Raw genomic sequence first — 14,809 nt, 5'->3', positions numbered from 1 at the left:
ACTAATCAGATAATAAAGCATACACATATTTAATGGCTTTAATTTTCCATTGACTTTTAAATGCATCTTAAGTTATTTTAGGCATGTACTTACGAAAAACAAAGATGACTAATTAATTCATAAATATTTTTTTATACTGTAACTGTGCTGCTCATTCAGCTGTTACAAACATTTTAATGACTAATAAAATGTTTTCCATTTAAAAGAAAGGAAAGGTTAAGTGCCAAAAAAAACCCATTAACCGGGTTTATGTATTTAAAAAACATTTAGAATAGCATCAGTAAAAACAAACAACAAAACACAAAATCTAACTTCCTCAAAAAGAAAAGCTTTTTGTGATGTTTAAAAATCTGCACACTGATATATTAACTATTGATGAACTCTTTGCAGTTTTAGCACTCTAATAGACTCAATGTGTAAAATTATTTAGTTGATTAATTATTAAAATGTTGGCTATTTGATAGATTGTATGTTTAATCTTGTGATACCTCCGAATTGGTGCCTGTCTGTCTCTCTCTGAATGTGTTTGTGTGTTCACGCGCAGTTCGCATTTGTTAAAGAACCTTTTTTGACGGCATTGCAAATAGATTCAATGTGTAGAATTTTATTTGATTCATTCAAAAATTTTTGACTATTTAATAGATTGTATGTTTAATCTTATGATACCTCCGCATTTGTGCCTGTCCGTCTTTGTGGGTTTGTGTGCGTGTGTGCGCGGTTTGTGTTAAAGTGCCTTTTTTTTTCTCTGCATTGCAATTTGACGCTGTTTTTTTGCCACATCGCCCAGCCCTGGTTGTAAGTCCCAAAAGTTATGAAATGTTTTATGAAGGCGGAAAAGTTACTTAGTGCTACTCTACTGCTTCGGCCACACGCACAATTCTGACAGGAATGAGGCAAAAATCCATTAACCTTACCAACTGTACATGTTTTTTCACTGTGGAAGGAAACTGGAGTAGTATTAAAGATATGTTGGATTCATTATTAAACAGTAAGTAATGATCCCTGTCGTGATGGAAAACGACTGTGGTTTGAGTTTGTCAGAGCATTAGAAAAATGACAAATGTGGAATAGGGCTGCAACAGTAACAGTAAGATTTTGGGCCATATTTTTTTGTTCTGTTTTGGTACATTTTGGGGTGTAAAGTTATGTTGTTTTTTATCTTATCAAAAACTAAATTTTGCAGTAAACCAAGTATCACTGGTGTGTTGAATACTATGAGACTTTTCTTTCAAGTTACCGGTTACTAAACACTTTCCAGTGGCAAATTGCCCTTTAGTTCCTTGATTACTTATCCATCAGTATACATCAGTACTTCTCACCAGTGGTTTGGCAAACAACAGACTAGTTCAAAACTCAAATACTGTAGCTTTTATTCAATGAAAATACATGAAAATGCCATTGGCCATTTCTCAGAGACAGTAGAAAGATACTGTATTACTGAAACTTTACTTTCACTAATAGTTTGTGATTAGGTGAAGACATTATCAAACAACTGTTTTTGCTCCCTTTATATCATAATTATAACAGAAAATACCCAAATGACCCTGGTCAACGTTTACATACCTTGGAGGTTTTGGCCTGACAGTTGACAGTATCAGCTTGTGTGCATGTTATCACAGGGGTTTAATGGCTACTAAATGTAATCATACTCACCTGTGACCTGTTTGCTTTTAATCAATGTGTGTGAATAAAAAGCTCAGTGAGTTTCTGGGAGCCTGACAGACCACTACAGTGCTCGTTTCACCCAGTGCTATGCTGAATTTGCTGATCTGCGGAAGGAGGTCTTTAAACTATATAAAACAGGAAAATGATTTAAAAAGATACCCAAGTAATTAAGAATTCTAATTAGCAGTGTTAAAGTGTTTATATTGCTGAAGACTGTATCACAATACGAGTGTTTTGTAATGGTCGATATCGATCATTATTATTTTTTTATGCCCTATCAAAAGTAAGAACAATGACAAAAATATATCAAATGTAAGCATTTTTTTAATTATAAAATGTAACCTTCCTCTAAATATAACCCTTTGAAACTGTTACCTGATTGACTGTTAGCACGTCACTCCCACTGATGAGTAATCACTTCCTGCTCGTTTACCAGAGAGCGAGTGCCTTTGTTCATGCAACCAACCTTGCTTTACAACTTCCGATTTCTTCCGACGAAAAAAAACCCAAAACATTTTATCGAATGCATTTTTATTGATATTACGCGTCTATCACGGTACATATTGATATCGTTAATATCAGCCACCATATTCTCTCTCTGTCTAGGCATTTTAAAAGCATTTTTCCTGCATACTTTTGAAGAATAGAATCACCTCAGCTACCCTACTCCATCAGAAGCCCTCGCTTCCCATATTTTCATTCTTTCATATCTGCCTAAGACTGAGGAATATAAACCATCAAAGCCTTTTTGAAGCTTCCTTCTCCCTGCCAAAATCCTTTTTCAATGCCGACAGCATGAGCTGCTTAATATTCCAAACTAGTCGATGGCCTTTTCAGTGAACTAACAAGGTTCTGAAGATTCAAGTCTTGTCTTTGCAATAGATAGCTGGAATACAGCCTTCTTTTCCAAAAATATCCTGGAAGTGTTACTAACAGGTCAGCGCTTCAAAGGCCAATCCTTTGGGCGTAATTTTGGATATGTTACGTTTGTATTGTTTCATGTCTCTCCAATATGTATCAGTTATTTAAATATGGAGTTGTGCTAAGGGTTCTTGGAAAATTGCTGGAATCGGGCATTAAATACAGTATTTTTTTGTATTCTCACATTTAATTCCAGTCATGAAAATAGGATATCATTGTCAGAGTGCCAAATACACTGAATTACTTGGTTACTATCCCCCTAGAAAACAGTCTGGTGATCTTACCGTCTGGTGATCTTGTAATGGGGTCTGTATATAGCGTTATACATACAGTGGAACCTCGATTTAAGAACATCACTTCCTGTACACATGGCCACGACCATTTTAAAGTGGCGGGGCTCCCTAGGTAACATCATGTTTACATCCTGTACACACCGGGCGTGGCCATTTGGAAGAGCTTCCCAGTTAGTGGCACTTCCGACGTGTCTGTTTCCACAATTGTCGTACCTTGTCAGCCTGTTTTAGAGATCACTTTGATCAGAAACACTTTAAATGTGTCCAAACTCTCACAGTCTTACTGTATAGCTTCGGGTTGCTAGACAACAACTTTGAGCTAGTGTTTACTTTAGTTAGCCTCCGGCTTGCGGCGCCTTCAGTTTGAGGGTTTTATCAGCAAAGGGGGCTTTATTTCGCAGCAAGTCTTTAATTGTGATGAGACCAAAAAACCTTTTATTACAGCAAAGGAGAAGGCACTACCGGGATACAAGCCAATTTTTCAAACCTCAGACTGATAGCTAGCGGTGATTACGTGACACTACTGCTTATTTATTGATCCGAAATTCACAAGGTCAAATGGTTTTCTTTTTTTGTTTTTAAATTGTGGCAACATGATTGTTAATGCTTCTGAGTGAACCAAGGATACTTTTGTGTGTGTGCTTGTTGACAGTTACGCTTGCTGTAATGTTTGGATAAAAACTATGGTTAAGCTATTACCCCCTTGTTATGTTGGTTTGAGATACAGCTATAAATAGTGTGCAGTTTTTTTTTTTTTACAGAAATAGGGACTTTTGTCAAGGCGAGAACCAATTATTCATGTTTACATTGATTTTTATAGGTAACTTTGGTTCATTATACAAAGTTTTCGGTTTACGAACCATGTTCTAAACCAATTTTCCACTTTACAAATCAACAGGTCACCACGGCATGCTTCTGCGGAACACTTAAGTTTCTTAAGTTTGTAAAGTTTTCATGCTCTAATATCTTTTGTAGAATATTCTTGTCAAGTCTGAGCTGGTAAAAAATGGAAATTACAAAAATAACCAACACATTTAACGCAGGGGACTGTATTTTGTTTGGGAACGTCTGAGTTTTATCACGTAATAAGTCACAAATGCTGCCTAATCATTTCCTTACATTATTCATGTACTATTTTATTTTGTACTGTGCAGCCTTTGTTCACATGGCAATTATATTAGTTTTTAATTTTTTCATTTTTAATTAAGACTAGCGTACCGAACCATAGTCCAGCCCGACAAAATATAGAACCTGCTGCCTGCTTTCCTGAACATATGTGACTGTGACACGGCACCTCTCTGCATGCAAACTCAGCACCCGTGAAACCCTCTTTATTCCCTAAATCCAGCATGAAATCACACTGTTTTTGAGGTTGGGAATTTGGCATGGTGCCACTGCCAAGGCAAAGAAAGCCCTTAGCAGCATTAATAGCTTGATATATTTCATGTTGATGCCTTTTATGATGCTGATAGTAGAGTAGAATTTTATCCGACCACATCACATTCTCCCACCTGTACATTTACTTTTTTATATCCCCAGCACCAGTAAAAGTAATAATTTCTGCCTAATGTTCAAAATGTATTCACAAGAGTGAGCCTGAAAGTTGATGCTCATGATTCATATGCGTGGTGGCAACTGCTTTGTGAAGAGAGGTCAACTGAAAGGGACAATATGTAAAAGCAATGTAAATGGTGTCAGCGCAGGGCTAAACTGAGAGGGTCTTCTCAAAGAGGAGCTGGAGTGCTGCTTGGCTCTAGCTGCTTTTTACTACCCATTTCTCAAATAATATTATGATAAAGCTTTCTTTGACCTGGTTTGTCTGTAATATGCTTAGTATCCAAGCAGTTGTGGAATTTTAACATGTTAGGTATTATAAGCTATTCTTACTGTATGTCACGGGTGAACTATAATTACAGTTATATTAGCATGGTTATGTTTGTGTTGTTCAACAAGATAGTTAGTAAGGTATATGTCTAAGAGAGAGTTGTGGAATTTTAACATGTTAGGTATTATAAGCTATTCTTACTGTATGTCACGGGTGAACTATAATTACAGTTATATTAGCATGGTTATGTTTGTGTTGTTCAACCAGATAGTAAATATGTCTAAGAGAGAGGAATATGGTTGTGTGAGACAAAAAGTAAGTTGTATGAATGCCAGAAATTCAGTCGTCGATACTGGGGTAATGAAGTCAATTTTAATCCCAATCCCGATTTTTCAAGGACATGGTCATAAAGGAAATAAAGGAACGTTTGTATGTGTTGATCATTATAGATTCTTCTTTAAGAAGCGGTATGTTGACACTCAGGTGTGGAATTTCTTCCCAGTGCTAAATGAAATGCAGGTTGTATTGCTGGTAAATTGATTAAAGGCAGGGTCAACTACAGGAAAGTTCTGTATTGAAAAGCTTTGCATGAAATGGCGATCAATCACAACTTACATCCATACACATTTACCGGTAGCTTATTAAAGGGTTTTATGAGAATGAGGAGCGTACTTAGAGCTTTTTACTGAATGTTTTTAATATTTTTGGTCATGTGAATGCTTTCTGTTAACAGGACCCTATTATGGAAGGCCAACTTTATCCAAACGCACTATAGTTTACACACAATCACCTCCTTTATTCACATACCACGAGGGGGGGTGCCTTTCACAGAACCGATACGATACCAGTAACCTGGCGTACGCCTTTTTTCATTCCAAAGTTGAGATGTATCAAGACATGGAAGTATGCGTTGCCTCATGCCAACTTCATGCTTCACATATGTACATTTCTACGGGCTGTGGATACTTTGGCAACACAAAGAGGTGGTAGTTCGGTCTTTGCCAACATTTGATTTCAACAATGTAAAAAAGTTCAAGGCAAGGCCACACAATTCACCTTTTCGCCAATGCATGTAATGATTCATCTTCATATTTGTGAGGACATCTATTAGTTTATGTAGGCGATCATTTTGCCACCTATTGCTGTCACAATGTGCTCTTTTGACTTCTTGGACGCTTCGGGCGGGTAGCAGCAGCCGGCGGTTGTTGGGGCACATTGGTACCAGAGACTTCCCGACTTCGTGTCACGCACAGCTGCTACCGCAAGAAGAAATTGAGTAATCAAACAACAGTTAAAGTCTTTCATATAGTTTTTGATGGCGCTGGCATTTTTAAATGTAAAAGGTCGCATTCAACCAAATATTACATCATTTTCACATAAAACTCTCATCTGGCTCATGTCAGCAGGCTACGAGCTATGAGCACAGTTTGTTGCAAATTATACAAATTATATTTATATTAGGGGTAATCCGCCCACCCGCCTCTTCTGAAGTTTTACTTACCATTGTAGCGACTATCTTTTCAAAGGGGCTGCAGCATAATTTCCCTTAGTTGGTTTTGGCCATGCACATCTATCTTCTTATTCACCTTCCCCCTGACCCAAACTTTTATTTTTATTTCAGTCTGTGTTCAGTTCTCAGACAGGCAATGACAGGCTGACAATGGCTCTGTCGTCAGTTCAAAACATGAGAAAGATGTACCCCCTACTGACTTGTGATTGGACGTTGCTTGCTGAGCTCAAGCACAAGCGCTTGCATATTTCTAAGGGGGCGTGGCCTGCGCGGGTTAGGGTGTGCCCAGCCACACAGACGTCTGCGGTCAATGTGCTCGGATTTGTGCATGTGTATACTTTAAAACATCAGATTTTTTACTTTTTTGTATTTGAACATACATCTGTCGTAGAAAATCCACGCAATTCTTAGTACATGAGGCCCCTGGTATCTGAGGATCGATGCTGATACTCAAAGGTAGGGACGGGCCGATAATATGATTTTAATATATGTCGCGATAGACACATAATCAATATCAATATGAAATGCATTCGATAAAAGATTCTATATGTTTATATTTTTTGCTAAGAAGAAAACAGAAATTATGAAGCAAGATTTGTTTGATGAAGTCACTCACGCTTTGTGAACCAGAAGTGGGGGACGGCGTGGCAAAGTTGGTAGAGTGGCCGTGCCAGCAATCGGAGGGTTGCTGGTTACTGGGGTTCAATCCCCACCTTCTACCATCCTAGTCACGTCCGTTGTGTCCTTGGGCAAGACACTTCACCCCTTGCTCCTGATGGCTGCTGGTTAGCGCCTTGCATGGCAGCTCCCGCCATCTGTGTGTGAATGTGTGTGTGAATGGATGAATGTGGAAATACTGTCAAAGCGCTTTGAGTACCTTGAAGGTAGAAAAGCGCTATACAAGCATAACCCTGTGTTTCCCACAGGACAGGCATCTATTTGTGGTGGTGTGGGCGGGGGGTGACGGCGGCAGCGGCGATGACCAAGAAGAACGCGGAGTTGGAATTTAAGTACAACACTTTATGTACATATTTAGCTCATTAAAATTACCGACAGGAAGGCGAGAAACACTTTATTTCAACAGACTCTGGCGCCGTACCTGTCGTCAAAACTCCAAAGACCGACTGCACAGTTGCGCTAACAAAATAAGAGTCTCAGAAAGCTGGCGTGCACAAGCTAGCAAGCTACGGAGTTTGCCGACAATGTATTTCTTGTAAAGTGTATACAAAGGAGTACAGAAGCTGGACAAATAAGATGCCAAAAACCAACCACTTTCATGTGGTATTGGACAGAAAGGAGGACTTTTTTTTCTCCTCCATTCGAAAATGCGGACGTTATCAGCACCACTGTCTGATTCCAATCAATGCAAGTCATCAGAATCAGGTAATACACCAACTTATATTCTTGTCTTCATGAAAGAAAGGAATCTATATGTGTTAAACATGCTTGTATTATCTTTAAACACCTTTAACTTGTTAACAATATTAACTATATGTGTTAAACATGCTTGTATTATCTTTAAACACCTTTAACTTGTTAACAATATTAACTATATGTGTTAAACATGCTTGTATTGTCATTAAACACCTTTAACTTGTTAACAATATTAACTATATGTATTAAACATACTTGTATTATTATTAAACACCTTTAATTTATTAACAATATGTGTTAAACATGCTTGTATTATCTTTAAACACCTTTAACTTGTTAACATTATTAACTATGTGTTAAACATGCTTGTATTATCATTAAACACCTTTAACTTGTTAACAATATTAACTATATGTATTAAACATGCTTGTATTATCATTAAACACCTTTATTATCATTAAACACCTTTAACTTGTTAACAATATTAACTATATGTATTAAACATGCTTGTATTATCATTAAACACCTTTAATTTATTAACAATATTAACTATATGTGTTAAACATGCTTGCATTATCATTAAACACCTTTAACTTGTTAACAAAAACATATATTTCATAAATAAGTAAATATAAATTATATATATGAATGAGGTAGATCCCCACGACTTGATCAATTGAAAAGTAGCTCGCCTGCAGAAAAAGTGTGAGCACCCCTGAGTTACACCCATCTGAACAGGTCAGCCACCTGTTTAAAGCCCGATCACAGTTGAAATCTTGAAATGAAGGGCCTTTAATGGCCAAAACATTAACCTGGACAACATTTTAACAGCTGGTTGGCTCAGATTTTATTCTTTTCATTGCATTCACATGCTGCAGTGGACAGTGGACAATTTAGCTTAATTATTAATGCAGTATCCGAAGCACCGTCTCCACGTGTGTTTATTGACAACAGGGTTATAACCTGGACACGTTAGCTCGTCGGTATTGTAACACGTGACGTGACAACAGCGGCGGTGTTAATGAAGCAGCGTCAGGCTGCCCACCGTCAATGAAACGCTCGGTGAAATCGCGGATTAACGTTAAATATATGACGAGCCGCGAGCGATGCAGCTATAACTTATCTATCTACAACCTATATTACCCTCGTATTTTGATCCGGTCGGTCCGTTCTTTTACTCCGCCTTCTTCTTCTTCGTCTTCGTCTTCGTCTTCGTCTTCGTCTTCTTCGTCTTCTTCGTCTTCTTCTTCTTCTTCTTCTTCTTCTTCTTCTGGCCCACCAGGTGAATTAAGTGCTATTGGCGGAGTTACAATGCATAGTAGGCTACCGCCACCTACTGCACCGGAGTTGTAACTACAAGGTACATTCAAAGACAGAGTCTCATTGCTTTTATGAGCGGTCGAGCGAGTCAAAAGCCGAAAAATCCATTTGTGGCGGACGTAATTCTTTTGTGGCGGGCCGCCACAAATAAATGAATGTGTGGGAAACACTGCAATAATTTCCTTTAAATAATATTTGGCTTTATGCTAACAGACTGAAAGCTGTTGTCTACATCAAGCTCTTAATAAATAACTGATAAAAAATATGCAGTGTTTATAATGTAATATAATCATATTATATAAAATATGTAATGCAAGGAATCATTAAGTAACCATTTCTCAATACATGTTAAATTGTTTACCATTGTACTGTAATTGAAAATTACATGCACCTGGGGATAGGTTGATTGTCAACACTAAATTGGCCCTGTGTGTGAATGTGAGTGTGAATGTTGTCTATCTGTGTTGGCCCTGCGATGAGGTGGCGACTTGTCCAGGGTGTACCCCGGCTTCCGCCCGAATGTAGGTGGGATAGACTCCAGCCACAGCTGAGTGTCTAGTCTTAAGTTGCGTCTTAAACAGGGTTTATACTGTAAGTATTGTACTTATTATGTACCAGCTGTTTGATTTTTACATTTTGTAGTTTTCATTGTCAAATCTGGAGGTGTTCAATCACGCATGTAAAATCGCTAATGCTAATTGGTAGCATGTCAATGTGAATTAGCATCGACCTAGCACATTTTGAAAAGTGGAGCTTTACTGTAACGTTCAAGTATTTTCTATAAGCGTACTTGTTTTGTTGGCATGGACAATTTCAAGATTGCCTACAGGCAGTGCGGCACAGTCTAATCTGAAAGCTTGTTTGCCTGCCAAGTGGTGGAGCCTCCGATTCTGCAACCGCATGAGACGTCACATGGAACAAAGGTATCGAAATATGGCACCGTTTGATTTTACTTGACTCGATACCCGGTAGTACGGACAGTTTGACCGGGGGCCTATAAAAGTACCATATTCGGTACCCACCCCTATATTGCACCCAGAAGAACCATTACTGTTTGTTTATTTTCATGTGTAATACTCTGCTTGCACCCGAGCTCATTTGTGATGCTACTGTACGGCTACAACGCTGAGTGTCAATAATGCACATGTTTTTTTTGTATTTTTGTTTTTACAAATGTAGACATAACAGCAGCAGTTTATAATGAGCTGCTCAAATGTGGGACAATTGGACAATCTCTCATTTTGCGTTCCTCACCACCTGCCTTCAGCATGCCAGGCCTAAACAATATCAGTAGAACCATGCAGCGGACATGGTCGATTGTGTAAGACTGACATTTCTGCTTTTCTTTTTGTTAAGGTACAGTTTATTTTTGCCCTTATCAGCAAAAGATACACTCATTTTATTGACCATAAATTCCGGACTATAAGCCGCTACTTTTTTCCAACACTTTGAAACCTGTTGCTTAAAAAACGATGTGGCTAATTCATGGAAAATCAACAAGCAATTTCACTGAAAAGGTGTCTTTGTAGGGGGACGGCGTGGCGAAGTTGGGAGAGTGGCCATGCCAGCAATCTGAGGGTTACTGGTTCAATCCCCACCTTCTACCATCCTAGTCACGTCCGTTGTGTCCTTGAGCAAGACACTTCAGCCTTGCTCCTGATGGGCCTGGTTAGCGCCGTGCATGGCAGCTCCCACATCAGTGTGAATGTGTGTGTGTGAATGGGTGAATGTGGAAATAGTGTCAAAGCGCTTTGAGTTCCATCCATCCATCTTCTTCCGCTTATCCGAGGTCGGGTCGCGGGAGCAGCAGCCTAAGCAGGGAAGCCCAGACTTCCCTCTCCCCAGCCACTTCGTCCAGCTCTTCCTGTGGGACCCCGAGGCGTTCCCAGGCCAGCCGGGAGACATAGTCTTCCCAGCTTTGAGTTCCTTAAAAAAAAAGGTAGAAAAGCGCTATACAAGTACAGCCCATTTACCAAGTACAACCCATTTGTACTATGTCGCCATCTCTTGGACAAGTTTGTTTACTGCAAGTGCTGCTGTGTCCTTCCATTTAGTGCTTTCACCCGGAAGTAGAAGTGCTTTTCCGTTTTCTCGCCGTCTATAGCATTCTTACTCGTATGGATTCTTCACATTTGTAAGTTTTATAATATATCTAAAACTGTTTATACTTCCTAAACCGTCCCAAGTGGGATTTTTGTAGGAGTTTTTCATTCATATTTGTACGTGCTATCGTAATGTAATGAAGCTAATTTCATTAGCATGAGCTAATATGCTAACACGTTTAAGAGTATCTGTGTTAGTATTATTAATTTGACAACAGCATTCTTTTTGTATTGTTTCACTTTCACAAATTCCTCAGTAAATTCACCAAGACGTCACCGTGGAGTTATTGAGTCTGTTTAGCTGATTGTAGAGCTGGCTTCCGCAATGAGTGGGTCCATTAAGATGACCTCTGTTTTGTTTGTTCAACCGTTTTACTGCCGCGTTAAAGACACCGTTTGGAAACGATTAAGGTATGTAAATAAAGTTTTACACAATCTTTCTGTGTAAATAACAAATTTTACAACGTATGTTATACTGTGTATCTGCGGTTTATAGTCTAGTGCGGCAAATATATGGAGAAAAAAATAAATTCTAAAAATGTTGTGGGTGCTGCTTATATACCGGTGTGCTTATATACTGGTGTGCTCTATAGTCAAGAATATACAGTATAGATCATCAATATTTTTGGAGTTTGTATAGACTTGCTTTCGTTGATATTTTTGTGTAGCTATCATTACTTTTTTAATTGTCAATTCTTCACCTCTGCTGTACATTTTACTATTCAAGACCATTGTGTTGCAGTATTTTGTCAATCACCGTATTTCATTAAAAAATCAATGTCATCTTTCAGTGTGTCAAAACCAGAACAATTGTAACAAGCTCGAAATGTATTGATCAAATTAATTGCTGAGTAAAGTATCCATGTCACGCTGCTAATTTGCCTAGACAGATTGGTTGGGCTGTCAGAACATGGATTTATTCTGCACAGCCTCCACTTCACTGTAAATGTTTTTTTCTCTTGTCTTGATTTATTTTGCATCGGTTTCAGAGTCCAAGAATTGATTTAAGATTGATTGCAATGTAGCTACAGTGAAAAATAATTACCAGAGGTAAATGTGTTCCAGCATAGTGACGAAAAGCTGCTTGGCTTGTAAAATAAATGTCTAATGTACTACCTGCAACAAATTAATCCTGGCTATTACCATATGTATGTAATTGTTAATATGCATAGACAATTATGAACATTTTGTTTTATGATAAGCAGATATGCAAACATGCATTAGTGCAGTACAGCAACCAAATTATTCTAATTTTTTTACAAAAAAGTGTTGGAGAAAAAAATGAGCTGTTTAGCTATAATCTCGTGCAGAAGATATATGTATTTGACCTTAATGTCTCTGTGCATTGTCACTTCGAATAAAGACTAAACTAACTAAATGCATTTCTTTCAGTGAATAAAAAAAATTATAAATGCTTTACTGTGGCTCCAATATATCTTGGAAATGATCATTGCATGCAATGGAGTATTGCACAGTGTATGTAGGGGAATGTGTGTGTGTAAATTTGCATAAAATGTGATGGCTTTTTTATCCAAAATGTGAAATTATCTTTGAATTCCCAACATGCAGATTTACATATCATCCATGCATCCATTTTCTACCGCTTGTCCCTTTTGGGGTCACGGGGAGTCACTGTAGCCAATCTCAGCTACAATCGGGCGGAAGGCGGGGTACACCCTGGACAAGTCACCACCTCATCGCAGGGCCAACACAGATAGACAGACAACATTCACACTCACATTCACACACTAGTGCCAATTTAGTGTTGCCAATCAACCTATCCCCAGGTGCATGTCTTTGGAGGTGGGAGGAAGCCGGAGTACGCAGTCACGGGGAGAACATGCAATCTCCACACAGAAAGATCCCAAGCCCCGGATTGAACTCAGGACTACTCAGGACCTTTCGAATTCTGAGGCAGATGCAGTTTATTTCCATTTCCTGTACATTCACCTTGAAACAATTCCCAGAATTGTGAATACAGCCATAAAAATTGTGTTAGAGTAAAAAATAAAATCTGCCTAATTGATTACAATTATCCATCCATCCATTTTCTTCCGCTTATCCGAGGTCGGGTCGCGGGGGCAGCAGCCTAAGCAGAAAGTTAAAAAGTGAAAATGAAACATTTGTATTTTCACAAGCAAAATTGCATATTGAACAGGAACATGTGTACACATTGGGAATACATTAATTGTTACAGATGCAGTAAGTCATTGTGTTTTCTCTCATGTGTAGGTGGCCTGTTAACAACTATCAAAAAGACTTGATGATGAGCTTGACTACGATGTGCGGCCACTTGACGGTTTCTTTGTGAGAGCACTGAAGGTCAGTATCAAAATTGTCAACACATACGTCATAAAAATAGTGCCATAAAATTATACAGACTTTACAGAGATGTAGTTACTCTTTGCATGCCATCACTTTAACATACTGGACACTTCATTAGGGTACTGTGCTATGCTAAGGTTATGAGAATTGAAAAAGTGCTTTGATTCCTGGGAGTATTTTGTGGTTACATTTCACGAAAAAAGGATGACAACAGGGCAATTTGCAAAGTGGCTATTTCGTCAAAGGGAGGAAATACAGCCAATATGTAGAAACATTAGCACACAGCATGTAATAACTTTGAATTAATGTTTTTAATTTGCTCCGATCAGAAGTGAATCTTTACCAGTGGCAATGTCAGCACGTCGTATACAGTTAATATTACAGGTAACAAATTAACTTTTACTGCCTGTCAAAATCTGATATTACTACAAACCCCGCTTCCATATGAGTTGGGAAATTGTGTTAGATGTAAATATAAACGGAATACAATGATTTGCAAATCCTTTTCAACCCATATTCAGTAGAATGCACTACAAAGACAAGATATTTGATGTTCAAACTCATAAACTTTTTTTTTTTTTTGCAAATAATAATTAACTTAGAATTTTATGGCTGCAACACGTCCCAAAGTAGTTGGGAAAGGGCATGTTCACCACTGTGTTACATGGCCTTTCCTTTTAACAACACTCAGTAAACATTTGGGAACTGAGGAGACACATTTTTAAGCTTCTCAGGTGGAATTCTTTCCCATTCTTGTTTGATGTACAGATTAAGTTGTTCAACAGTCCCGGGGTCTCCGTTGTGGTTATTTTAGGCTTCATAGTGCGCCACACATTTTCAATGGGAGACAGGTCTGGACTACAGGCAGGTCAGTCTAGTACCCGCACTTTTTTACTATGAAGCCATGTTGATGTAACACGTGGCTTGGCATCGTCTTGCTGAAATAAGCAGGGGCGTCCATGGTAACGTTGCTTGGATGGCAACATATGTTGCTCCAAAACCTGTATGTACCTTTCAGCATTAATGGTGCCTTCACAGATGTGTAAGTTACCCATGTCTTGGGCACTAATACACCCCCATACCATCACAGATGCTGGCTTTTCAACTTTGCGCCTATAACAATCCGGATGGTTCTTTTCCTCTTTGGTCCGGAGGACACGACGTCCACAGTTTCCAAAAACAATTTGAAATGTGGAATCGTCAGACCACAGAACACTTTTCCACTTTGTATCAGTCCATCTTAGATGAGCTCAGGCCCAGCGAAGCCGACGGCGTTTCTGGGTGTTGTTGATAAACGGTTTTTGCCTTGCATGGGAGAGTTTTAACTTGCACTTACAGATGTAGCGACCAACTGTAGCTACTGACAGTGGGTTTCTGAAGTGTTCCTGAGCCCATGTGGTGATATCCTTTACACACTGTCGCTTGTTGATGCAGTACAGCCTGAGGGATCGAAGGTCACGGGCTTAGCTGCTTA

At 38.7% G+C, this 14,809-nt stretch overlaps 1 protein-coding gene across 1 annotated transcript in view; it reads left to right on the top strand.

Annotated features, from left to right (window-relative positions):
* Positions 1–14,809, top strand: part of glceb (glucuronic acid epimerase b) — a 76,659-nt gene that overhangs the window by 13,373 nt on the left and 48,477 nt on the right. Inside the window, exon 2 of the mRNA XM_061974902.2 lies at positions 13,243–13,332. The gene's annotated coding sequence lies outside the window, so the exon portion shown is untranslated. The remainder of the gene's footprint in view (positions 1–13,242; positions 13,333–14,809) is intronic.

Source organism: Nerophis lumbriciformis, linkage group LG15 (assembly GCF_033978685.3).
Source record: "Nerophis lumbriciformis linkage group LG15, RoL_Nlum_v2.1, whole genome shotgun sequence".
In the NCBI taxonomy this organism is placed as follows: Eukaryota; Metazoa; Chordata; class Actinopteri; order Syngnathiformes; family Syngnathidae; genus Nerophis; species Nerophis lumbriciformis.
This window is presented reverse-complemented; position numbering and strand designations above follow the sequence as displayed.